The sequence below is a fragment of the Mustelus asterias genome, chromosome 26, assembly GCF_964213995.1.
Source record: "Mustelus asterias chromosome 26, sMusAst1.hap1.1, whole genome shotgun sequence".
Taxonomy (NCBI): Eukaryota; Metazoa; Chordata; class Chondrichthyes; order Carcharhiniformes; family Triakidae; genus Mustelus; species Mustelus asterias.
Window position 1 is genome coordinate 27,410,680 of NC_135826.1, and position 27,910 is coordinate 27,438,589.

A 27,910-nucleotide genomic window follows, 5' to 3' on the forward strand; every position below is an offset into this window, starting at 1 on the left:
TCGATTATTTAATCTTCTACCATGAGGACTGGCTTGGAGGCTACAGAACAATGAGACACTCTCCTTTCATGGTTAATTCTGTGATTCTGAGCATAAATGGGGACACCAAAACTGATTCACTCTCCAATCAGGGGCACTGCAGCAATTCACCAAAGATCCTTTGACAGCATCTTCCAAACCCATGACCACTTCCACCTAGAACGACCAGGGCAGCAGATACATGGGAACACCACCACCCGCAAGTTCCCCTCCAAGCCACTCACCATCCTGACTTGGAAATATATCGCCGTTCCTTCGCAGTTGCTGGGTCAGAATCCTGGAATTCCCTCCCTAACGGCATTGTGGGTCAACCCACAGCACGTGGACTGCAGCGATTCATAAAGGTAGCTCACCACCACCTTCTCAAGGGCAACTATGGATGGGCAATAAATGATGGCCAGCCAGCGACACCCATGTCCCACGAATAGATTTTAAAAATTGTCTACTAAGAAGTTGCATTTGTCAACTTCCCTGATTATCTAACAATGCTAGCTAATTGACAGTTGTACAGTTTCATAGTTTTTCCCATTAATGGACATTATATGCCACAGCATCTGTACGCAGTATGACATTGCAAAGTGCACAAGACCAAAGGCATCAAATCCCCCCCCAGCTGCAGTGATCGGCACTTCATAGAGATTCCAATTCAATTCAATTCAACATTGTACACCCGAATATGAAACCACAGATGAAAGTTTTTACTGACTTAATTAACTAACATTTATTTATAATTTACAGAACATTAAGCAATATCAGAAATAGCTGCAGGCAATACTAATATAGTACAATAATAAATCACAAAATGTCATTTCAAATGTCCACAAGGGATTAATTGTCCTTTTGAATTGTTCTGGTGAACCAGTGGAAACGAACAGTTTTATATGCAAAGACTCATCAGATAATATTGCAAACAAAACCTCTTCTCTCCAGCAACTTCTTCACCAGGATTTGGGCATTGCTCATAAATTGGAAGATCTTACTGCATTTAAAAAGCATTCTCTTTTGATGCCAACATGAAACAACAACTTTAATGAATTCAAGAATTGGGACGAATACTCATAAAGGCACAGAACAAAGACTAACTGGTCTGATTGAGCACATCTTTCATCCAGTGGCGCCCCTTATTACAGCCAGCCATTTTTAACATGTAATATCAATCTAGAATATGATCATCAAGCCTCCAGGAGTAGGCTTCACCGGGACGTCAGTCACACAATCAATAGTCAGGACAGCTACTACACATCTCCTGAGGACACTTAACTGCAGTGAAAACACTTCGATAATTAGAATCTAACATAAGCTAATCATAGAATCCCTACAGTGCAGAAGGAGGCCATTTGGCCCATCGAGTCTGCACAGACCACAATCCCACCCAGGCCCTATCCCCATAACCCCACATATTTACCCTGCTAATTCCCTTTGACACTAAGAGTCATTTTAGCATGGCCAATCAACCTAACCCGCACATCTTTGGACTGTGGGAGGAAACCGGAGCAACCGGAGGAAACCCACGCAGACACGAGGAGAATGTGCAAACTCCACACAGACAGTGACCCGAGCCGGGAATAGAACCCGGGTCCCTACCGCTGTGAGGCAGCAGTGTTAACCACTGTGCCACCATCCCGCCCAATCTGCAATTTTAGCCACTATGTAACCCTAAACCTGCAACATGCTAAATGATCTTTCTGGTTTAAAAAGTCTGAGATGAAAATTGCAGATTTGGCAAGGATCCCAATAAGCTTTTTACAGCACTAATTGGAATGGAGCTGCTACCTGGCAATTTCGAAAGTTCATCAGGGCTGAGACGAGCATTTGGAGATGAGTAAGAATAAAGACACGCAGAAGCAAAGAGAACCCCGCTTTAGCTCAGATAATAACAAAATACTGCCGATGTTGGAATCTGAAACAAAACCAGAAAATGCTGGAAAATCATAGATCCCTACAGTGCAGCAGCCATTCGGCCCATCGAGTCTGCAACGACCACAATCCCACCCAGCCCCAATCCCCGTATTTACCCTGCTAGTTCCCCTGACACTAAGGGGCAATTTAGCACGTCCAATCCACCTAACCCGCACATCTTTGGAGTGTGGGAGGAAACCGGAGCACCCGGAGGAAACCCACCCAGACACGGGGAGAGCGTGCAAACAGACAGTGACCCAAGCTGGGAATTGAACCCGCGTCCCTTGCGCTGTGAGGCAGCAGTGCTGACCACTCTGTCGCCGTTCAGCTCTGACAGCATCTGTGGAGAGAGAATAGAGCCAACGTTTCGAGTCTGGATGGCCTTTCATTATCTGCTCAGGAGAATCCCACTGGTGCGAATGGCCGGAGATTTCTGACCCCGGTTTGTGATGCAGCGTGACATCAACAGCGCGGGTTCAATTCCTGTACTCGCTGAGGTTATTCATGAAGGCTTCTCAATCTTGTCCCTCGCCTGAGGTGAGATGATCCTCAGGTTAAATCACTTGCAGTTAATTCCTCCTCTCAAAGGCAGAGCAGCCCTTTGGTATATGATAAAAAATATCGTAAGGGCAATTTCAAATGCTGTCGAAGAAGCAAAGAGATTACAACCTGAAAACCGAACAGGAGTAAAGCACTTACATCATTCTTATGCAATATTACAGTCGTAACGCTGCTCCTAACATCTCGGTTACCACCGCAATGCAAAGCAATTCTCGAGACCTGAGGTGGAAATCTTTGGAATGTATGTGACTGACGATGGGATTCAAAATACCCTGGAGATACGGGAGCTTGAAGGACTGAGCATTGACTGATCCCTATTGCTGGTGGCAGATGTCAAGAGATTATTGGGATTAATTCAGATTGTGATCTAAAAGCGGCATTCAGTGTCCTTATAAAAAGCTAAGGCTGTTGACTGCCATGCTCGCACTGGGATTTGTGACCCCTGCTGATAGCAGTGCACTAAGCTGCAACAATCACGATCTTTCACCTTTTTGGTCTGTATTGGAAAGCAACCTTATGCAGAATGGGTCCAATTTTCACCTCTTGACACACTGGCATGACTTGCCACTCCCAAGAGGGAGGGGATTAGCACTCATGCCCGTGTTAACTACCTTTATATTCACTTTATTTAATCTTGTCTTAGCAGCATTGCCAATCAAGAGCAAGTCAGAGAAAATCAGAGGCCTTCATCTGTATCCTTCCTCATCTGCAGTCCCTCAGGATTGAGGACGATTTGTTTCCGCTCTGGTTTGGTGGGTCCTGAAGTGGATGATAGGTCCAATGCACGATCTGCAGACTCTGCCACATATATGGGGCAGTTTGCTCTTAAAGGGTTGGGTAGCAGAGCACGGTGGCACAGTGATTAGCACTGCTGCCTCACAGCACCAAGGACCCGGGTTCGATTCCCAGCTTGGGTCACTGTCTGCGTGGAATTTGCACGTTCTCCCTGTGTCTGCGTGGGTTTCCTCCGGGTGCTCCGGTTTCCTCCCACAGTCTGAAAGATTTGCTGGTTAGGGTACATTGGCCATGCTAAATTCTCCCTCAATGTACCCGAACAGGTGCCGGATTGTGGCGACTAGGGGATTTTCACATTATTGCAGTGTTAATGTAAGCCTACTTGTGACACTAATAAATAATCTTTAGATGGGCTGTTTGAACGTTTGGGTGCCCTTCTAATGCCTTGTCTTTGTCTCTGCACATTCCTGATTAAGTCTCTCAATGTGTTTGGTGCCTTCCTCCATTTTGGTTGGTCACAAGTTAGGGACTCCCATGAGTCAGCAGAGATATTTGACCTCTCCAGGGATGCTTTGAGACATCTCGAAAGCTTTACTCTTGTCCTCCTGGGAGTTTCCTCCTGTCACTAAGTTCCGAGTAGAGTGGCAGTCGCTTCCGAAGTTGGATGTCAGGCAGACGAAAGGCGCGTCTCACCCACCGGAGATGGTTTGAATTGATTAGCACCTTGATACTGGGCAAGTTGGTTTGGGAGAGGATGCTGCCTTTCTTGCTGTCTGTGGTGGGGGTTTTATGTTCAATGTTTATTTTGTTTAGCTGTTGAATATACCTATACATTTAAGGCTATCATACTGAATAGTCAAATCCAAGTCAAAAACTAGCGGGCAGAGGTTTAAGGTGAGTGGGGAGAGATACAAAAGGGTCCAGAGGGGCAATTTTTTCACACACAGAGCGGTGAGTGTCTGGAACAAACTGCCAGGGTGGTACCTTCAAACCACCCATCTAAAGTTTATTTATTAGTGTCACACGTAGGCTTACATTAACACTGCAATAATGTGAAAATCCCCTAGTCGCCACAATCCGGCAGGGTAGTAGTAGAGGCGGGTATAATTTTGTCTTTTAAAAAGCATTTAGACAGTTACATGGGCAAGATGGGTATAGAGGGATATGGGCCAAATGAGGGCAATTGGGACTAATTTAGTGGTTTAAAAAAAAGGGTGGCATGGGCAAGTTGGGCCGAAGGGCCTGTTTCCATACTGTAAACCTCTATGACTCTATAAGTAATAGAACAAGTCTGATGGAAGATCACAGGCCTGAGACACTAACACTTTTTCTCTCACCACGGATGCTATCTGACTTGCTGAGTATTTCCAGCATTTTCAATATTTCATTTCCAGTTGTTTTCACTGGTTAAAGACTGAGAGACTGTAACAGGCTTATTCATTCCAGGCTGGGGTCAATGATTGGCTTCCTTTCTGAAAGAACATTGTGCATTTGTAACAAAACGTGACAAAAAGGTCAAACGTAATGACTGATATCCAGGGTGTGATCTCCAGGTCGCCACAGTTGCTGGTAGACGTGACTTAGCAGCTAGCCACGATGGAGGGTTAGTGGCTGGGTGGTAATGTCACTGGATGAATAATCCAGAGACCCAGGCTCATTCTCTGGGGACTTGAGTTCACCTTCTGGGATAACAGCTGGTGGAATTTAAATTCAAATGAATAAATCTGGAATTGAAAATTATTCCCTGTTATACATGATTGTCTGTGTGGAGGTTGCACATTCTCCTCATGTCTGCGTGGGTTTCCTCCGGGTGTTCTGGTTTCCTCCCACAGTCAAAAGATGTGCGGGTTAGGTTGATTGGCCTTGTTAAATTGTTCCTTAGTGTCCTGAGATGTGTAGGTTAGAAGGATTAGTGGGTAAATGTATAGGGATATGGGGGTAGGGTCTGGGCGGGTTTGTGGTTGGTGCAGACTCGATGGGCCAGATGGCCTCTTTCTGCACTGTAGGGTTTCTATGATTCTATGATAATAACTCCAAAAGTCAGATCTAAAGGAACAGTGCCTTATTCAACAAAATAAAAGGAAAGCAAAGCCACAAGCCTGTGGTGAACACAAACAGATCCCAACTGGGACAATACAACAATGGACCCACTCAGGGGCCTGCTTTATAAAGGGCTGGATATACGAGCTCCACCTGGCAAGGTAATTACCAATTACCAGGGAGCTCGTATTCTACAAGTCCTACAGGGAGTTTAATCAGTGATTCCCCATGCAAGTCCTGGGGGTTATTACACTCAGTATTTGTGATCCTGGAACCATTGTTGATTGTCGAAAAAACCCAACTGGTTCACTAATGTCCTTTAGGGAAGGAAATCTGCCATCCTTACCGGGTCCGGTCTACATGTGACTCCAGAGCCACAGCAATGTGGTTGACGCTTAACTGCCCTCTGAAATGGCCGAGAAAAGCACTCAGTTTAAGGGCAATTAGGGATGGGCAACATTGCTGGCCCAGCTATTGACTCCCACACCCCAGGAAAGAATTTTTAAAAACAGATCAGTAGTCATAAAACCATCTTTGTGTGAATCTGTCTATTGGCTTCAAGACCATTTACAACCCTGCCCCCATCCCCCGCCCCCATAGCCTTTACTTCTTCTGGCAAATATTTAAATCCAAATCTTTGTGCTGCCTAATCACTACTCTCAATCCATATCATCACCTCCTAATCTTTGTCAATGGGGCTTGTATCCTTAGCCCTTTACCCAGTGACGCAGTGGTTACCACGACTGCCTCACAGCACCAGGGACCGGGATTCGATTCTCGGCTTGGGTCACTGTCTGTGCGGAGTCTGCACGTGTTCTCCCTGTGTCTGCGTGGGTTTCCTGCGGGTGCTCTGGTTTCCTCCCACAGTGCAAAAGATGTGCTGGTTAGGTGCATTGGCCGTGCTAAATTCTCCCTTAGTGTATCCGAACAGGCACCGGAGTGTGGCGACTAGGGGATTTTCACAGTAACTTCATTGCAGTGTTAATGTAAGCCTACTTGTGACACTAATAAATAAACTTTAAACTTTAAACTCTGATGAAGGGTCACCTTGGACTCGAAGCCTTGGCTCTATCCTCTCCCCACGGATGCTGTCAGACCTGCTGAGACTTTCCAGCATTTTCTGTTTTTGTTTCAGATTCCAGCATCCGCAGTATTTTGCTTGTATCTTTGTGTTTAACTCGCTGCCACTTCTCTTCTTGGAATACCTTCCCTGAAGAAGTACTGTCCTTCACTCTGACGAAGGGTCATCTCGACTCAAAACATTGGCTCTATTCTCTCCCCACGGATGCTGTCAGACCTGCTGAGATTTTCCAGCATTTTCTGTTCTGGATTTCTCAATCAAAAGAGAACCTTTTGCTGCACGCAGTTTTAGAAGAACAATCATTTAACCGCCCCTGTTTTATATTTTAAAGAATTTTGATGTCAGTTGCTATTGTAGTTGAGGTGACATTTGTTTTGGTAATGTCTGCGGAAGAAACAACTCGGTAAGATTACTGAAGGATGTGCTTAGTACTCTGAAAGGCATGAGGTAATCGTGTTGTAATTTTTAAGCATTGAGGCCGATCTTCACCCATAACAGTAACTCACCGAGGAATTGTGCGGCATTTTAATTAAAATTAATGGAGAGCCTCATACGGTATTGCAGCAGTTGGTATGACCTTTCAGAATGTTCTAAGCAGCAGCATATGTTTATACTGTATTAGGAGTTCTATTAACAACCTCATAAAAAGAGTAAGAGGTCACAGTGAGATGTTATTGCATAGCAAAATGGGAAACGATTTAAAAAGCACTGGCAATGCCGGAGGAATATTGGTCACTTACAAACCTGGTGTTGGTTGGTTGTGGGGTTTTACTTGCAAACCATTAGGTGGAATGACCTTGCAAGTGGTAAAGTAAAGTCGCCTTGGTCCCAGGTGACTGTAGACTGCTCTCTCCTTTGAGGGGAAGAGCTGACTGGTGGTGATTTTAACCTGGGGATCTTGAGAAGGCAGGGTCTTCGTGAATAGCCTCAGCCCGTACGAGAATTGAACCCATGCTGTTGTGGTGTCGCTCTGTTGGTGAGGTCCAGGGGCTGACCAGGGGTAGGATGGGTGCGGGGTGACAGATCACACGCTGCACAGTGTACACTGGTACACAGCGCATTTGGAGATGGGGGCGCCTGCGCAATGGCGCTGCTGGAGCTCTGCAGCTGGCTTCCCAGTGTGAATAGGCAGCGCAAGTGAATATTTAAATACTTTACGAGAGTTTTTGACTCAACAACCCTTTCAGGCAGTGAGTTCCAGACTCCCACCATCTTCTGAATGAAAATGATTCCCCTCAATTCCCCTCGTAGCATTCTACCTCTCTCCTGAAATCTATGCCCCTTGGTTATTGATCTTTCTACTAATGGAAAAAATTGCTTCCCATCCACCCTATCTATGCCCTTCAATTTGACACACCTCTATCAGGTCCCCTCTCAACCTTTGGTGGTCCAAGGTAAACATCCCCAGCCTATTCAATCTTTCTTCATAGCTCAGGTGCTCCAGCCAGGCTGGTAAATCACCTCTGCACCCCCTCCAGTCCAATCACTTCCTTCCTATAATGTGGTGAACAGAACTAGACACAGCACTCCAGTTGTGGCCTCACCAGCGTTTTATACAGTTCCAGTATGACCTCCCTCCTCTATGCTATGCCTTGGCTGATAAAGGCAAGTATCCCACATGCCTTCTTAACTATTTTATCTACCTGCCCTGTCACGTTCAGGGATCTGTGGATATGCACCCCAAGATCCCTCTGATCTTCAACACTTCCCAGGTTTCTTTGAGTCTCAGATCACATGATGTCACTTCCTTCCATGACCTCAGAGGCTGTTACAGTAAATCCTTAATGGTATTTAATTTAATATATTCCATTATACTAAACCTTCCCCAGTTTCTGTTCCAACTTCAACATTCTCTGACAGTCTTGGAAACTCATTGCTTCAGTCTCCGAGTCACTCTGAACATTTGAGTATTTTACAGTCCTATGGAACTATGGGAAATGTAATCTCTTTTTGCTGTCTGAGGTAAATGATGTTGGCCTTTCTCTTTCAATGATCTTTTCTTGTTCTCTCATCTCTCTTTTCAATGTTCTTTTACATCGATAAACATTGTGGTACTTTTGCAAGTCTGCCGATCTTAGTTTTTCTCTCGTTTGTAGGGGATGAGGCAATCAGTTGTGACGAAAGGTAACTCAAGACTCGAAACGTTGGCTCTATTCTCTCTCCACAGATGCTGTCAGACCCGCTGAGATTTTTCCAGCATTTTATGCTTTACGTCCCATTCTGATGTTGGTCTCCTGGAAACAGTTGAACAGAATTCAAGCTCGGGGATAGCTCCGTGTCTTCTTTCACTTTTGATGAGTGTGACCTCTCTGCTTTTCACACTGCTGCCCAGTTCCATCTGGACAATGTACGATCTCGGATGAAGGCTGGAATTTTACCGCCCTGTCCGCCACAGGAATCGTAGCAGGCGAGGGGCGGACAATAGAGAGGTCCGTTGACCTTTGGTGGGATGTTATAGTTTCGGGACGGGCAAGGCTGTAAAATCCCACCTGGGGTCTTGGTTGATCTCCGACACATTCTGCCGGTTGAAGATCTCATATTGTTCTCCTTCTGGGACAACTATCGTGACGTTTCATCTGTTCAATTCAACAAATTTCCTTCCTCTCATATGCTAAGTTGGTGGGCGGAATTTTACGGCCCTTCCTGCTGGTGGGATTTTCCATTCCCGCCGAAGTCAGCGGACATTTGAACAAGTCAGCACATTTTACAGCCCCGTCCAATGCTGCAAAAATTCCACCCACCATCTTTGACTGGAGGCATCAATGTATGTGTAAGGGTAGGGATCCGTGTCCACAACATTCTTCCCGGGAACAGTTGTAACTCCATAATGTTCTGAGGAGCTGGTAGGCCTTTCATTGCTCTGGTCTTCAGTGGATCGATCTGATCACGTTAAGTTACAGGGACGCAGTCTTATCAAAGTAATCACTTGGAGGAGACATGTGAGGACAACATGCAGCTGTATTAGAACACGACACAATTACAACAGCGTAGCAACACCTTTTAAAAATCAAACCTTTGGATCCGAGGTGCTGCATGCTAAATTAAGTTTTACCCATCATCCTGCGTCACTTGTTGCATCTTGGCCACGATCATGATTAGGTTTTGTAAAATTGATGAGTTTTAGAAGAGAAGCCATTGTGCTGTGGGGTGTATTGTTCAATGTGGATGCTGTTGAATCACCAACTAATGCAATATACCAGAAGAATTAGATCTTTCACAACAGGAAGAGACCGAGGGCACGAACACTGAAATAGACTGTGAAACCTGCTCCAAAGAACGAAGAACAAAGAAAATTACAGCACAGGAACAGGCCCTTCAGCCTTCCAAGCCTGCACCGACCATGCTGCCCCACCGTGCTAAAACCCCCTACCCTTCCGGGGACCATATCCCTCAATTCCCATCCTATTCATGTATTTGTCCAGACGCCCCTTAAAACTCACTATCGTATCTGCTTCCACTACCTCCCCTGGCAACGAGTTCCAGGCACCCTCTGTGTAAAACACGTGCCTCGTACATCTCCTTTAAACTTTGCCCCTTGCACCTTTAACCTATGCCCCCTAATAGTTGACTCTTCCACACTGGGAAAAAGCTTCTGACTATCCACTCTGTCCATGCCCCTCATAATCTTGTAGACATCTATCAGGTTGCCCCTCAACCTCGGTCATTCCAGTGAGAACAAACCTCTTCAACCTCTCCTCATAGCTAATGCCCTCCATACCAGGCCACACTCTGGTAAATCTTTTCTGTACCCTCTCCAAAGCCTCCACATCCTTCTGGCAGTGTGGCGACCAGAATTGAACATGATATTCCAAGTGCGGCCTAACTAAGGTTCTATAAAGCTGCAACATGACTGGCCAATTTTTAAACTCAATGCCCCGGCCGATGAAGGCAAGCATGTCGTATGCCTTCTTGATTATCTTCTCCACCTGCGTTGCCACATTCAGTGGCCTGTGTACCTGTACACCCAGATCCCTCTGCCTTTCAATACTCCAAAGGGTTCTGCCATTTACTGTACATTTCCTCTCTGTATTAGACCTTCCAAAATGCATTATCTCACATTTGTCCAGATTAAACTCCACTGTTAAAGAATTGTGATCTTGCGCATCATCTTAAGCTTCCATATCAACATACTTCTGTTTTCTAAAATTAAATTTTAAATAAACTGTACACAAGTTGAAAATGATGAAAGTAACTAAATCGGAGGAAGTTAGAACTAGATTAATGTTCATGAAGTTCATGATGGAGTACAGGAAAGAGATAGAGAATCTGGTGAACTGATGTGATGACAATAATCTCTCCCTCAATGTCAACAAAATGAAGGAGATTGTCATCGACTTTAGGAAGCGTAATGGAGAACATGCCCCTGTCTACATCAACAGGGATGAAGTGGAAATGATCAAGAACTTCAAGTTTCTAGGTATCCAGACCACTAGCAACTTGTCCTGGTCCCTGGTCCCTCCATGCCGACGTTACAGTTAAGAAAGCTCACCAATGCCTCTACCTTCTTAGGAGGCTAAGGAAATTTAGCATGTCAGCTACGACTCTCATCAATGTTTACAGAAGCACCATAGAAAGCATCATTTCTGGATGTATCACAGCTTGGTATGGCTCCTGCTCTGACCAAGACCGCAAAAAACTACAAAGCGTTGTGAAAGTAGCCCAATCCATCACGCAAACCAGCCTCTCATTCATTGATTCCATCCACACTTCCCGCTGCCTTGGGAAAGCAGCCAGCATAATCAAGGACCCCATGCACCCCAGACATACTCTCTTCCACCTTCTTTTGTCGGGAAAAAGTCTGAGGTCACGTACCAACTGACTCAAGAACAGCTTCTTCCCTGCTGCCATCAGACCTTTAAATGGACCTATCTCACATTAAGTTATAGAGTCATAGAGGTTTACAGCATGGAAACAGGCCCTTCGGCCCAACTTGTCCATGCCGCCCTTTTTTTTTAAACACCTAAGCTAATCCCAATTGCCCGCATTTGGCCCATATCCCTTTATACCCATCGTACCCATGTAACTATCTAAATGCTTTTTAAAAGATAAAATTGTACCCGTCTCTACTACTACCTCTGGCAGCTTGTTGATCTTGTTGAAAGTTGATCTTTCTCTACATCCTCGCTATGACTGTAACACTACATTCTGCACCCTCTCCTTTCCTTCTCTATGAACGGTATGCTTTGTCTGTATAGCGCGCAAGAAACAATAATTTCCACTATACACTAATAATGTGACAATAATAAGTCAAATCAAATCAAATGAAGCAAGACTTGAAATACCAATTTTGCTCTACCGCAGGTATGTCCACTAGCAGCCTGCGACCTGCGACCCCTCTAGCCCCGCTGGGACTGTTCAAAAGTTGGTGCAATATGTTCAAAATGCCAGGTATTTAAATTTAAGACTTTGCAAGGGGCTGCTCCTCCAATCACAGGCCGATCTTTTATCACATTTGCTGCTGATAGGCACAGTAATGAGTCCAACAGCAGAAAATGAGAAACAGAACAGCCTCTGATTGCAGGAGCAGTGAACACAGGCGGTGGTGAGTGTGCCAAGGGCTGCTGGGCATGAGGGAAGCAAAGGTACAGTGAGGCTGGTACCCGGGGAGTGAAGATAGAGGCTGCAGCATGGGCAGCAGACAATGTGGGAGTGAGAAAGTACAAGAGAATGTGTGTGGGAGTGAGCGAGAGAGTGTGGGAGTGAGGGAGTGAGTGAGTGTGGGAGTGAGTGAGAGAGTGTGGGAGTGAGGGGGAGAGTGTGGGAGTGAGCAAGAGAGTGTGGGAGTGAGCGAGAGAATGTGGGAGTGTGTGAGAGAGTGAGGGTGGGAGTGAGAGAGTGAGGGAGAGAGTGTGGGAGTGGTTGAGAGCATGTGGGAGTGTGAGAGAATGTCGGAGTGAGTGAGAGAGTGTGGGAGTGAGTGAGAGAGTGTGGGAGTGAGTGAGAGAATGTGGGAGTGAGTGAGAGAATGTGGGAGTGAGTGAGAGAGTGTGGGAGTGAGAAAGTGGGAGAATGTGTGTGTGTGGGAGTGAGAGAGTGAGTGTGTGGGAGTGAGAGAGTGAGTGTGTGCGGAAGTAAGAGGGTGAGTGTGTGTGGGAGTGAGAGGATGAGAGAGTGAGTGTGTGTGGGAGTGAGAGAGTGAGTGTGTGCGGGAGTAAGAGGGTGAGTGTGTGTGGGAGTGAGAGGGTGAGAGAGTGAGTGTGTGTGGGAGTGAGAGCGTGAGTGTGTGTGGGAGTGAGAGGGTGAGAGAGTGAGTGTGTGTGGGAGTGAGAGAGTGAGTGTGTGTGGGAGTGAGAGGGTGAGAGAGTGAGTGTGTGTGGGAGTGAGAGAGTGAGTGTGTGTGGGAGTGAGAGGGTGAGTGTGTGTGGGAGTGAGAGGGTGAGAGAGTGAGTGTGTGTGGGAGTGAGAGAGTGAGTGTGTGTGGGAGTGAGAGGGTGAGAGAGTGAGTGTGTGTGGGAGTGAGAGAGTGAGTGTGTGCGGGAGTAAGAGGGTGAGTGTGTGTGGGAGTGAGAGAGTGAGTGTGTGTGGGAGTGAGAGAGTGAGTGTGTGTGGGAGTGAGAGAGTGAGTGTGTGTGGGAGTGAGAGAGTGAGTGTGTGTGGGAGTGAGAGAGTGAGTGTAGGGGACAGGATGTGTCTGCTTTACTCCCAGTCTCATGTTTCTCATTCACTCTCACCACCCCACAGCAACATGTACTCACACCACTCACCTGAGGGTGAGTGAGTAAACAGCCTGGAACTGGGATTGAGACACACACACTAACACACACACACACACTAACACACAGACACTAACACACACACACTAACACACACACACACACACACAGACACACACACACACACACTAACACACACACACTAACACACACACACACTAACACACACACACACACTAACACACACACACACACTAACACACACACCAACACACACTAACACACACACTAACACACACACACTAACACACACACACTAACACACACACACACTAACACACACACACACTAACACACACACACAGACACACTAACACACACACACTAACACACACACACTAACACACACACACTAACACACACACACACACTATAACACACACACACACTAACACACACACACTAACACACACACACACACTAACACACACACACTAACACACACACACACACAGACACACTAACACACACACACTAACACACACACACTAACACACGCACACACACTAACACACACACACTAACACACACACACACACAGACACACTAACACACACACACTAACACACACACACTAACACACACACTAACACACACACACTAACACACACACACTAACACACACACACACATACACACTAACACACACACACACTAACACACACACACTAACACACACACACACACACACTAACACACACACACCCACACACACACACTAACACACACACACTAACACACACATACACACACACACTAACACACACACTAACACACACACACACTAACACACACACACTAACACACACACACACACTAACACACACACACACTAACACACACACACTAACACACACACACACATACACACACCAACACACACACACACACACTAACACACACACACTAACACACACACACACTAACACACACACACACTAACACACACACACACACAAACACACTAACACACTAACACACACACTAACACACACACACACACACTAACACACACTAACACACACACTAACACACACACACACACACTAACACACACACACTAACACACACACACACTAATACACACACACACTAATACACACATACACACACACTAACACACACACACTAACACACACACACTAACACACACACACACACACTAACACGCACACACGCTAACACACACTAACACGCACACACGCTAACACACACACACTAACACGCACACACGCTAACACACACACACAAATACACACACACACACTAACACACACACACATAAATACACACACACACACACACACTCACACAGACACTAATACACACAGACACTAATACACACACACACTAACACACACAGACACTAATACACACACACTAATATACACATACTAGCACACACATAGACACCAATACACATACATACAAACAGACATTAATACACACACAGACACTAATACACACACATTAACACACACACAGACACTAATGCACACATATACACACACAGGCATTAATACACACACACTAACACACACAGACACTAACACACACAGACACTAACACACACACTCATACACACATACACTAGCACACAGACAATAATATACACACACACACTCATACACAGTAATATACGCACACACTAATACACACACACACACATAAATGCACATACACATGCACACTAACACACACACAAATACACACACACACTAACACACACAGACACACACTAATGCACACACACACTAACACACACAGACACACACTAATACACACACAGACACTAATACACACACACTAACACACATACAGACACCAATACACATACAGACACTAACACACACACAGACACTAATACACACATATACACACAGACACTAATACACACACTCACACTAACACACACACACTAATACACACTCTAGTCATTTTTATTAATTACTCTTCTTTAACGTAACCAGTTATTGCTATGAAATTGCTTTAATTTTGATCAGCAATTGTTTCATTTCTTACTACAGCAACTTTTGTTGAAATTCAGTTTATTGTTGTGCCAAACCTTATCTCCCTGAAATTTGCTCACCCAGAACCTTGCTTGAGATAAAAATTTAGATGTGCCCCTGTCCAGGTGAGAGGGTTGCAAAAGCCAGCTTGACAATGTTTGCTCAAGGTTAACAATGTTGAACATTCGATTGTATTGAGTAAAGTCAGTTAGTTAATGTGCTATCAGGCCACGGAGAAGAAGAAGGTTTTAAGTTTGATCCCCAACTGGAAAATAGCAGCCAGTAAGTGCATTATTCTCAGTACTCGCTATGGGAACAAAGCCAGTGTTTCTCAGGCTGATCATTATTGAGTGTTTTGTTAACAAAAAAGTGAGTGCACGGAATAGGAGGTAGGTAGGGAATTGGTTAGAAGGTAAGAGACAAAGGGCAGAGATAATGGATAAGTATTCATATTGACAGGTTGTGGCTAGTTGTGTCCTCAGGGAGATTCAGCCTTTCGCTATATTTATAAACGATAGAGACAAAGGAATATACAGCTATATATCCACGCTTGCTGACAGCTCTGAGCTGGCACAGTAAGTAGTGTAGATGGCAGCTGAAAGTTGCAAAGAGACATTGATAGATGAGATGAGTGGGCAGAACTGTGGCAAATGGAATTTGATGCCAGGTATAGTGAGGTCATCTACTTTGGGCCGAAGAAAGACAGAGCAGAGTGTTCTCTAAATGGTGTGAAGTTAGGAACTGTGGACGAACAGGGAGATGTGGTGGTCCATGTACAGGACAAATTCCCCCCCACGAACTGTTTTGTGGTGGTGGAGGCTGCCCGCCACTGGCCAGCGGTGGGATCTTCCAGTCCCGCCGCTGTCAATGGAGTTTCTCATTGGTTGCACCGTCCGCCGCCGCCAGGGAAGTCACGGCAGGCGGTCGCCATCACCGGGAGAGGAAGATCCCAATGGCAGGAACGGCGGGAAAAGCCCAACCGTAGAAATCGTTAAAAGCTTTCGGACAGATCCAGAAGATAATTGGAAAGACTAACGGAATGTTGGCCTTAATCTTAAAAGGGGCTGGAATGCAAGTGGTAGAAGTGGTCATGTTGCAGTAATGTAAAGATCAGCCAAGACCCCAACTGGAACAATGGGCAGAATTTTACCGTCCTGCTCACCACAGGAATTGTAGCGGGCGGGACAGGGCCACACAAAGGTCCGTTGACCTCAGGTGGGATTTTCCAGGCTGGGGCAAGTGCGGTTGGAAAATCCCGCTCAATGTGTTTGGTTCTGAGTACCACACCTCAGAAAGGATATATTGGTCTTGGAGGGCGTACAGCACAGGTTCACCAGAGCAATACCGGTGATCAAAGGGTTAATTGTTGAGGACAGGTTGTATAAAATAAACTTATATATCCCTTGCGTATGTAGGACTGAGGGTGATCTGACTGAAGGTTTAAGATGATTAAATGATTGATATGAGGGATCGAGGCCCAGACTTTCTTCCTGAGGTGGGGTGGGAAGCGTCAGGAAACTTCCTGGCTTACTGAACCCAACCTTTAAAAATGTCCACCCGCAGATCGGGTTTGCAGACGAGGGTGTGGGGAGGGGATGGGGTGGGGTAGGCTGAAATAGGAGTCAGGGTGGATGCCCCAGGAATGACTGCAGAGGCTGCTGAGTGCAGAAGCGAGCTGTGTACAAGGCATGCCTCTGTACACTAGCACTGCATTTGTGTGGACAAGAAAAGATTAAAACAAAACTCAGTCCTCCCATCTTCATCCCTCACTCCCCCTATGCACTCCCTATGCCCCATCTGTGCCCACCTATGTCAACCCATGCCCTCCCACCCACCCTCCATAGCCCCTCATACCACCATGCCAACCTATGCTCCTATCCATCACACTTTCCCCTTACCCTCTCTATGCCAACACCCCTTGAATCCTTGGACACTTCTTTAAGAGCTTTGACAATTCATTGACAGTTTTGACAGTTTCTTGACAGCCAGTTAATTCCTTGACGGCTGGACAGCTCTTTGACAACTGGACAGTTCTTTGACAACTGGACAGTTCCTTAACAGCTGGACAGTTCCTTAACAGCTGGGCAGTTCTTTGACAGCTTGATAGTTCCAATATGTTTGTGCATAAAACATGCAAAATCTTGTTTAATTTTAAGAATCCGAAAGGTTGACTTATCGCTCCCAAAGGGTGACTTGCCTCTCTCAAAGGTGTTCTGGGGCCCTATCCAAAGGGGAACCTTATCTCTCCAAAGGGGTATCCTGCTTATTGGAACAAATCCATAAATTCCAGACCTCCGCTGGTCTAATCTGGGTTTCAAACTAATGGCTTTCCAAAATCCCATTTTGAGTGGAGGCAGCTGGGGATTTAAGTGACCAACTTCCTCCCTGAATCATGGATGTGCAAACCCCAGCCCCACTCCACTCCTGTCCCTGTGGAGATGGGAAATGCCATGTTCAGGGCAGGACTTGGAATTCTTGGTCATTTCTGGGATTTTCGCCACGATGGAAAGCCTCCCTGGGATGGTCCAGAAAAAGAGGGAACAACCTCAAAATGAGAGCTGGGCAGTTTAGCGATGAGGTTGGGAGACACATCTTCCCGTGAAGGATAGTGGAAATCTAGTACACTCCAGCAAAAAAGCTGTTGAGGCTATTTCAACTGGGAATTGCAAAAATGAGATGGACAGATTCTTATTGGGCAAGAGTAATCAGGACTATGAAACAATGTCAATTAGATGGATTTAACATCGAATTGATAATCTCCTGGACTCGTTTTGATCGCCTCAGGGGGTCGGAGAGGAATTTCCCAGATTTTTTTTTCCCCATATTGGCCCTGGGGTTTTTCACTCTGGGTTTTCGCCTCTCCCTGGAGATCACATGGTCTGGAATGGGGGGGTGGGGGTAAGTTAATAGGTTGTAATGAACAAAGCATCGTAGCTGTGAGGGACAGCTCGGTGGATAGGATATTGGTATGTAGATAGGCTGGAAAATTGGGCGGGGATCCTGGATTCAGGATTCAATCCTGGACCGGGGAGCGGCGCGGGCTTGGAGGGCCGAGGGGCCTGTTCCTGTGCTGTATTGTTCTTTGTTCTTTGTTCTTTGATAATCAAATTGAATGGCAAACCAGGCTTGAGGGGCTGAATGGTCTCCTGTCCTTAAAGTGCAAGTCCAGTTGAAATGAATACGTGTGTATTCAGAGCAAGAGAACCCGCCTCAACAACTATTAAACAGCAGAAATGAGCTCCTCAGTGGGAAATGTAACTATGATTTTTGACATCTCAGAGAATTATGGGATATGGGGGACGAGTGTTAAAATGGAGTTCATAGAAGCATAGAATCCCTGCAGTGCAGAAGAAGGCCATTCAGCCCATCAAGCCTGCACCAACAACAATTCCACCCAGGCCCGTCCCCGTAACCCCACACATCGACCCTGTCAATCACCCTGACACTAAGGGGCAATGTAACATGGCCAATCCACCTAACCTACGCACCCTTGGACACTGAGGAGCAATTTAGCACGGCCAATCGACCTAACCCGCACATCTTTGGAGTGTGGGAGGAAACCGGAGCACCCGGAGGAAACCCATGTAGACACGGGGAGAACGTGCAGACTCCACAGAGATGGTCACCCGAGGCCAGAATCGAACCCGGGACCCTAGTGTTGTGAGGCAGCAGTGTTAGCCATTGTGCCACCATGCTGCCTGTTGGAGCCCAAGATTAGCCATGGTCGTATTGAATGGCGGAGCAGGCTCGACAGACCATACTGTCTCCTCCTGCTTCTATTTCTTGTGAGATAGTGAATCTGATTTTGCTCAAAAATTGCCATTGACTTCAAGGTTAATGCCTGCGGTTAATAAAGGTTATCCCGCGGTCAATAATTTGAAGAGTTCATTCATTGTTTCGCAGGACTCCTGTCCACTGTGTCCGATACCATATTGTTATGTTTCTAATGGCTGGAAATCAGAAAGGAATTCCATCAATTCCACATGACTTTATGTCGGCAGCAAATTCATGCCAATGGAAATCCCCTTAGTGCTCTGCTTGTCAATTGATTTATTCAGGAAGGTTGAGCAGGAACAGGGAAAGGCTATTAAAGATATCAGTTGGCACCGCAAGTGTACGTCTGGATCCTCTGCTTCCCCAGCCAGCATATCCACAGGCACAGGTGCAGATATCTGGCAATGACTCGGGAGGCAGAGGTTCAGCAGGGAGGCAGTCACAGAGTTGTGCCATCTGCTGCGGGACCATAATCTCAGATAGAGTGACAGTGTTGCCAGAGGCTATCAAGGTGGTCATGGCCCTGCCTCCAGGTGCAAATAGCATCGACAGCCTCAGTCAATTTACTGTGCAATGATACATGAAACAAGTGAATCTTGCTTTATTCAGCAGGCCCGCTATCTCCTTTCCCACTGAACAGCCACTGCAGTATATGACACGACGACCAAACTGTAGGCTGGTTAGGATTCACCTGGCCCTATATCTGCTTCTTCTGGTTCATAAGATGGTCCACCAGTCAATACAACTATGTCAGTATTGTAGCTTGCTGCCCTGTTGCCTGAGAGCCGTCTGGATAGCTCATTTCCCTCTCGCCCTCTTCGACTTATTGCCTCCCTTTGACAGCCTGAGATAAGAGCAGAAAATTGAAAACTCTGCACAAATCCATACCCTCCCCAATCTGCAAATGGACAGAGTACAAATGTTACACTGTCACACAATGCTGCTTTCTCAGTGTTTATATACACACACACACGCCTGTACCAAATCAATGACATTTGTTGAAAAGTTTACAATACAGCAACATCTTGAAAATAATTTACATAGAATAATAAATAATCTAATAATAATCTTTGATTTTACAAATTCAGTTTAAGTAATCAAATCAAGAACAGCTTCTTCCCTGCTGCCATCAGACTTTTGAATGGACCTACCTCGTATTAAGTTGATCTTTCTCTACACCCTAGCTATGACTGTAACACTACATTCTGCACCCTCTCCTTTCCTTCTCTATGAACGGCATGCTTTGTCTCTATAGCGTGCAAGAAACAATACTTTTCACTGTATACCAATACATGTGATAATAATAAATAAAATCAAATGAAGTCAGTAATATTACTCTTGGAGCCAGTTACAAAAGTCAGTTTAGTTGTACACTTCTGGAAGTTATCCTGGGATTTTTTAAACATTTTTAAAAATCAAGACGTTTATAACTGTGCTATACCTGGCAGTGATGCAATCATTTGATATTTTGCATCATATATTCCTAATAAAATCCTGAATTGAATATGCATTATGTTGGGCACTGATGATGTAATGCCATTTGCAGAGATAAGGATTGTCTTATATTAACACAGTGTGCATTATGACACAGTTTAATGTTTCGAGTCATCATGACTCCATGAGCAGGATTACATGGCATGTACTGAAGGCATTATTTATTTGCTATCTGATGTTCTTGTTTGACAAGTTTTTTTTTGCTTTTTCTTCTTCACAAAAAAAAAGTTAAGATTGAGATGTTGAAACTTCCCTAACATTAGCCATGCTAAATGTACAGAGTTATGGGGATAGGGCAGGATGTGGTCCTGCTCTTTTGGAGAGTTGGTGCAGATTTGATGGGCCAAATGGCCTCCTTCTGCACTGTAGGGATTCTATGAAAGTGAACCATAATGGTGGATGTTTTGTTTTCAAAAGCATTCATGGGGCGGCACAGTGGTTGGCACTGCTGCCTCACAGCACCAGGGACGCGGGTTCAATTCCAGCCTTGGGTAACTGTGTGGAGTTTGCACATTCTCCCCGTGTCCGTGCGGGTTTCCTCCGGGTGCTCTGGTTTCCTCCCACAGTCCAAAGATGTGCGGGTTAGGTGGATTGGCCGTGCTAAACTATCCATTAGTGTCAGGGGGATTAGCGGAGTAAAATGCATGGGGTTACAGGATAGGGCATGGGGTGGGCCTGGTTAAGATGTCAGTGCAGATTCGATGGGCCAACTGTCCTCCTTCTGCACTGTAGGGATTCTAGGAAAATTACTGATGACTCATCTGCCATTTTGAAAAACTCACTAGATTAGGTCAGTTAATAGTTGCTGTTCCCGACGTGCGTGCATCTCCTCAAGATGGATATCCGGCACGGTCGGGACCTCATTAGAAACCGGCGGGAACAGCAGGTAAGTAGTTTTAATCTTACAGCAATCTTATTGGAATGTCATTATCGGCCCTGGGGCTGTGAAGTTTCCGGGCCTGATAGCATCTCCCACCCTGGTGGGGTTTAGAGTAGCGGGGTTTTGGGAAACTAGCAGGACACCCGGCTGGAGTGAAGGGGGGCAATCGGGGACCCCCAGAGGGTCGGGCGGCAGGGTGCTGGTGCCCCCTGGGCATGAGCACCATGGCAGTGCCAGCCTGTGGTCCTTGCATTGCCCAAGGGGCAAAGTGCTCATGCCCAGGGGGCACCTTGACACTGCCCATTGGACATGGGACAGTGCCAAGGGGGGCGGGGCCTGGGGCAGGGCTTAGTGGGCAGGGCTTAGGGGCGATCGGTGGGGGTGGTGGGTCCTGCTGCCACTCTGCATGGGGACCAGTTGGGGCTGAAGGGAGGCCAGTGATTAGGACGGGCCATGGGGAGGGTGACCTGCCGGGGGCGTCAACCTCCCGTGAGGGAGGGGGGGTCTGCCAGGGTGGGGGGGGGGGGTCTGCCTCCCGTGGGGGGGGTCTTCCAGGGTAGGAGGGATGTGGGGGATCGTCACTGCTGGGGGGGGGGGGGGGGGTGTTGGGGATCAGGGCATTCCCAGACGGCGGAGTGTTTGGGCCTGGTCCAGGAATGCTCCTGGGGGCCATAATCGGGCCATGGGGGGGGGGGGGGGGGGCTGCTGGAGGGGCAGCACTGCAGGGATCCAGGGCTGGCCAGTGATCGAGCTGGTCAGCAAGCTGCAGGCTGACAGTTTGGGGCCACTGCACATGTGCAGAGTTCCGGAACTGTCAGACTCTGGTGCGAATAGGCCCCGAGCTTTTAATGATATTCACGATTGTGACCTCCGATTGTGCACAGAGTGGGAGATTCGAGTCTGAACTCCCACTGAAAAGACAATTGTGATTTACACCAGTTTTCCCGTGAATTCAGCACTTAGAACTTTCTTGGGAGAATTACCCCCCATAGTTTTATTCTCTATAAAATGAGATGTGGACGTCACTGGCTAAGACTGTGTTGTTTTTGCTCATCCCTAATTGCCCTTGAAAAAGGTGGTGATGAGCCATTTTCTTGAACCGCTGCAGCCGCAGTGCTGTAGGGAAGGAGCTCCAGGATTTGTACCGAGCAACAGTGAAGAAATGGCAAAATATTTCCAAATCAGGATGAGGTGTGGCTTGGAGAGGAACTTGCAGATAATGGTGGTTCCTCTGCTGCCCTTGGTAGAGGTTGCAGGTTTGGTAGGTGATGTCGAAGGAGCCATGGTGAGTTTCTACAATGCGCCTTGTCGATAGTACACACTGCTGTCACTGTGTGCCAGTGATCGGAGGAAGTGGATGTTGGAGGTGGTACATGGGTTATAAATCAAGCGGACAGCTTTGTCCTGGATGGTGTTGAGCTTCTTGAGTGTTGTTGGAGCTGCACTCATCCAGGCAAGTGGACAGTGTTCCACCACACTCCTGACTTGTGCCTTATAGATGGTGGACAGGCTTTGGAGAGCCAGGAGGTGAGTTATTCAATGCAGAATTCCCAACCTCTGACCTGTTCTTGTAAGCACGATAGTTTTATGGTTAGTCCAGTTCAGTTTCTGATCAGTGGTAACCCTCAGGACATTGATAGCAAAGGATTCAGCAATGGTAATGCCATTGAATGCCATGGGGAGATGGTCGGATCTTCTCTTGTTGGAGATGGCCGTTGCCTGCCACCTGTGTGGCACAAATGTTGCTTGCCAGCCCGAGTCTGAATGTTGTCCAAGTCTGCCTGCATTTGGATATTTGCTTCAGTATCTGAGGAGTCGCAAATGGCGCTGACCATTGTGCAATCACTATTGAACTGCCCTACTTCTGACCTTAAGCTGAAAGGAAAGCCATTGATGAAGCAGCTGAAGGTGGTTGAGCCTAGGACCTACCCTGAGGTGCTCCTGCATTGATGTCCTGGGACTGAGATGATTGACTTCCAACAACCACAACTATCTTCCTGGTGCTATGTATAACCAATGGAGATTTGGCTAAGCCAAGTTCTTAGCCAAGCTATTCCAGTACACCTACAACACTGGCATCTATTGGCCAATGTGGAAAATTGCCCAGATATGTCCTATCCACAAAAATACAACCCAGCCAATTATCACCCATCAGTCTACTCTCGATCACCAGCAAAGTGATGGAATGGACAGTGCTATCAAGCGGCACTTACTCACAAACAACTTACACATTGATGCTCAGTTTGGTTTCTGCCAGGGCCACTCTGCTCCTGACCTCATTACAGCCTTAGTCAAAATAGCTGAACTCAAGAGGTGAGGTGAGAGTGACTACAATTAGAATCATAGAATTTTAGAACCCCTGCAGTGCAGAAGGGGGCCATTCGGCCCATCGAGCCTGCACCAACAACAATCCCACCCAGACCCTATCCCCAGAACCCCACATATTTACCCCACTAATCCCTCTAACCATGCATTCCGGGACACTAAGGGGCAATTTAACATGTCCAATCAACCTCACCCGCACATCTTTGGAGTGTGGGAGGCGGGAGGTCTGTAAAAATCACAATGCAAGGCACATACCACCACAGCATGTTGGGAAAGGCAGTAAGAGCAGTATCTTGACCCCTTGTTGACCAGAGGCAAGTGGTCAACTAAGCTATTCAACAGGCCTATGAATGGACATATTTGCCCCCACTGGCATTTTACCCATGTCAGCATATCTCACCTCACTGCAGTGCGTGGGGAGATTGCCAGGTGCTTCATGGCAAGATCCCCTTGACTTCCTGTAGGGCCTTCCTTTAATGATATGCGACGGCCCACATAGGACCCCCATAGAAACCTCCCACCCTCTGTGCACTGACGTTGCGACTGGAGGGTTCCCAATCTGACTGCCTGGCCTTGACGCATAAAAAATTGGTCTCTGAACCTTCAAGGTACCTCAACATGGAAAGATGGAAATGCCCTGTCCTTTCCTGTGCATGTGGCCACCTTTATCGATGAGCTGCCAGTCCTCTGATTGGACTGGCAATCCTTAAAGATACAGTGGCACCAGTGGTGGCCAGGTATTTGGCCATAGGCAATAAAATGCCTCCCACTCCTTGGCAGTGGGAGTTATGGTGGCCGGTAAGATTCAGGCCAGTGTCTTGGGCCAGGCTTTGTCTTATGAAAATTACCGTGGATATTGTGGATGTGATGTGTAAACCTGGTGTCAACCATCTCTGTCCTCTGCACCAAAGTCTAATAGTTCAGGTTGTATGATAGTCAACATTCACAGCCACTCACTCTCACCCCAGTGACAGTACTGGGGGATCACCTGACCCTTGATTTAGTAACAGTTCAATTAATTTAAGGTAAGTGAAATCTCAGTTTTAGGTGAAGTTTAAGTTTATTTGTTAGTGTCACAAGTAGGCTTACATTAACACTGCAATGAAGTTGCTGTGAAAATCCCCTAGTCGTCACACTCCGGTGCCTGTTCGGGTACACTGAGGGAGGATTTAGCATGGCTAGTGCACCTAACCAGCATGTTTTTCGGACTGTGGGAGGAAACCGGAGCACCCGGAGGAAACCCACGCAGACACGGGGAGAATGTGCAGACTCCGAACAGACCCAAGCCTAGATTCGAACCTGGATTTCTGGCGCTGTGAGGCAGCAGTGCTAACCATTGTGCCACCGTGCCGCTTAACTGGGTGTGGTGAGCTGGTAGGACCAGTTCTACCTCTGTAAAAACCAATGGATGGAGAAAACTACGCTGTCCAATGTGAGAAAAGCTGCCAACAGGAAGCAGCAATGAAACGCAGGGAAAGGTGAAGCAAATTAAATATTTTTGTGCACAGTCGGCTATTTTGCTCAGATAAAAACAGAAAATGCTGGAAATACTCAGAGCTCTGGCAGCATCTGTGGAGCGAGAAACAGAATTAACGCTTCAAGTCGAAGATGACTTCTTCAGAACTGACTAGTATTTTACTGTTGGAATATGAAATACAGACAGCGATATCAGCTAGAATGGTTTAGTATTAAGCACAAAATATAGCAGACCTAAACTTATTATTGACACTAATTTGAATATCTGATGTGGATCATAATTATACACACTTTACAATATCCACGTGGGGGTGGCTTGATTTGATTTGATTTATTATTGCCAAATGTATTGGGATACAGTGAAAAGTATTGTTTCTTGCGCGTTATACAGACAAAGCATACCGTTCATGGAGAAGGAAAGAAGCGGGTGCAGGATGTAGTGTTACAGTCACAGCTAGGGTGTAGAGAAAGATCAACTCAATGCAAGGCAAGTCCATTCAAAAGTCTGATGGCAGCAGGGAAGGAAACTGTTCTTGAGTCGGTTGGTACGTGACCTCAGACGTTTGCATCTTTTTCTTGATGAAAGAAGGTGGAAGAGAGTACGTCCGGGATGCGTGGGATCCTTGGTAATGCTGGTTGCTTTTCCGAGGCAGCGGGAAGTGTAGACGGAGTCAATGGATGGGAGGCTGGTTTGCGTGATGGACTGGGCTTTGTTCAGGACCCTTTGTAGTTCCTTGTGGTCTCGGTCAGAGCAGGAGCCATACCAAGCTGTGATACAACCAGAAAGAATTTATGAAAGGAAACAATTTTGCTTAAATTATAAAAGTGCATCTCCCTGTTCAGTTCTTGGCAAAAGTAAGTACAATGATCACATGCTATTATTCTTTTGCTGTGATGTGTATTCTCACAGAAGAAAAGCCAAGAGGAACCTCAGGAATATTGGCAGCGATTTGATTGCAGCGTTATTTTAGCAAAGGTGGCGTTATTGTTTTTGGACAAGTTTGGAATTTTATCTTCTCTAGCAATTTGTATTTTTTTTCCTGACAGCAAAGACGAGAGGGTGCAAGATAAAAGAAAAAAAAATCAGACAAGTGAATCGTTCCGGAGTCACCTTCCGGCAGACTCGCTACAAAATCCTCGGAGTAGGTCACCCCACCTTCTCTTTCAGTCAGTGGCTGCTAAAGGAAATTAAAAAAGGGACAAAAATAATACAGGGTAAGGAAATTAGTTTAAAGAGTCTCCAGTGTGCTAAAAGATTTTTTTGACATTGGCAAACACCGCAGGATGCACATATCTTCTGAGTCCAGGCAATCAGATACAACAGACGATGATGGTACAAATCTTAAAAGCTCGGTTCAATTGATTTGCACTGATAGCGCTTGTAATGCACTTGAGCTATGAAAGGCCTCACTCGAAATTGAGTGATTTGCCTGCTGCCAATAGTTTAAAATAAATATACTTTAATAGATTCTTAAGGACCAAGTGAATTGTTGCATTGGCACTTGCATCAACAAATGTTGCATAATGTAAATTGTGTGGGTTTGCGTTGACTCAAGTGCTTCATAAGGACACGGCAAAGCATTATGTTTGTTTCCACAAATGTTAGAAATTATAGTCAAGCATGAACAATACATTCAATCAGCCTCTGTTTTTTTTAAAAGAGATTAATGATTAACTCAACAATGAAGCTCAAGCTCCCTCTGTTCCCCGCTCAGTGTATTTTAGCGCCCGTAGGCGGAGGGAGAGGATACCAGAGATGCAACTCCTACCAACGCTCTCACACCATGAAATATTTTCCAATCACAGGGAACCAACATTACAATTGATTTCCTTTATGCCTATAGGGAGGTGTTGTGGTTCCACATTCAAGCTTAATATTGTCGAATGGCAAATGGTGAATACAGAAGTGTCCATGTGTTATAGCATGAGGTATCACAACTAGGAAACCTTGAATCACAACGGCAATTTATTGAAGGAAAAATGAATTATATGCAGACAAACCCAGTACAGGCACAGATCTAGTTCCATCGACTCCTGGGCTCACGCTGAGGGTTCCCTCCTACCAGGACCCATGCCCCAACACCCCATAGGAGAATGGAGAGTTCTGTGCCCTCCAGTGTGATCACTCCACAGCTCTCCCTGATTCTCATTCATTCACTTGTGAAATGGGAGCCGCCATCTACCTCTCAACCTGGTCCCATCAGTGTGCAGGTAGCTGGACTGGTGCAGGGGCTGCGTGGCACAGCATCCTCAAAGGGACTGAGATCCGCCGAGGAGCGGCCTTCGTCACTGGAAACCTCGACCACCTCTTGTGGGAGATAGAATACTTGATTGAGTACTGTGAATGTCAGATTCTTTGGAGTTATCATTCTGTACATGATAATATCCCACACCCTGGTGACAATGGGTCAACGTAACTGAGTGTTCATGTCGCATGGCGGTGTGATATCTAATTCTGTCATGGGTGGCTGAGGCCTCCATCTCTCCACCTTCGTCAATCAGACCGACTGAGATTTTGCTGATCTCCAGCTATTACCCCCTCTCCAGCTGCCAGTTGCAAGATGGCTGAAGGGCCACCTCCACTTCCTCATGGTGAGTGCCCTCTTCTCCTGCAAGGATGGACAGAAGAGTGCTCTGGATGAGTGGAATGGAATGTGTTGAATGAATGGATGGAGGCCATTTGTTGAGGGTGATTGTGAGGGATATGAACTTGAATGAGGATGAGGGTGTGAGTCAGTGATGGATAGACGGCTGTGGAGGTGGGTAAGTGCACAGACTGAGAGGGACGGGTGTATCTGTAGGTAGGTTAATATGAAGAGCGATTTGCTGGAGTAAACCTGAGGAGGCAGAGTGAGAGAGTCAGGGTGAATGCATGATGACGGTG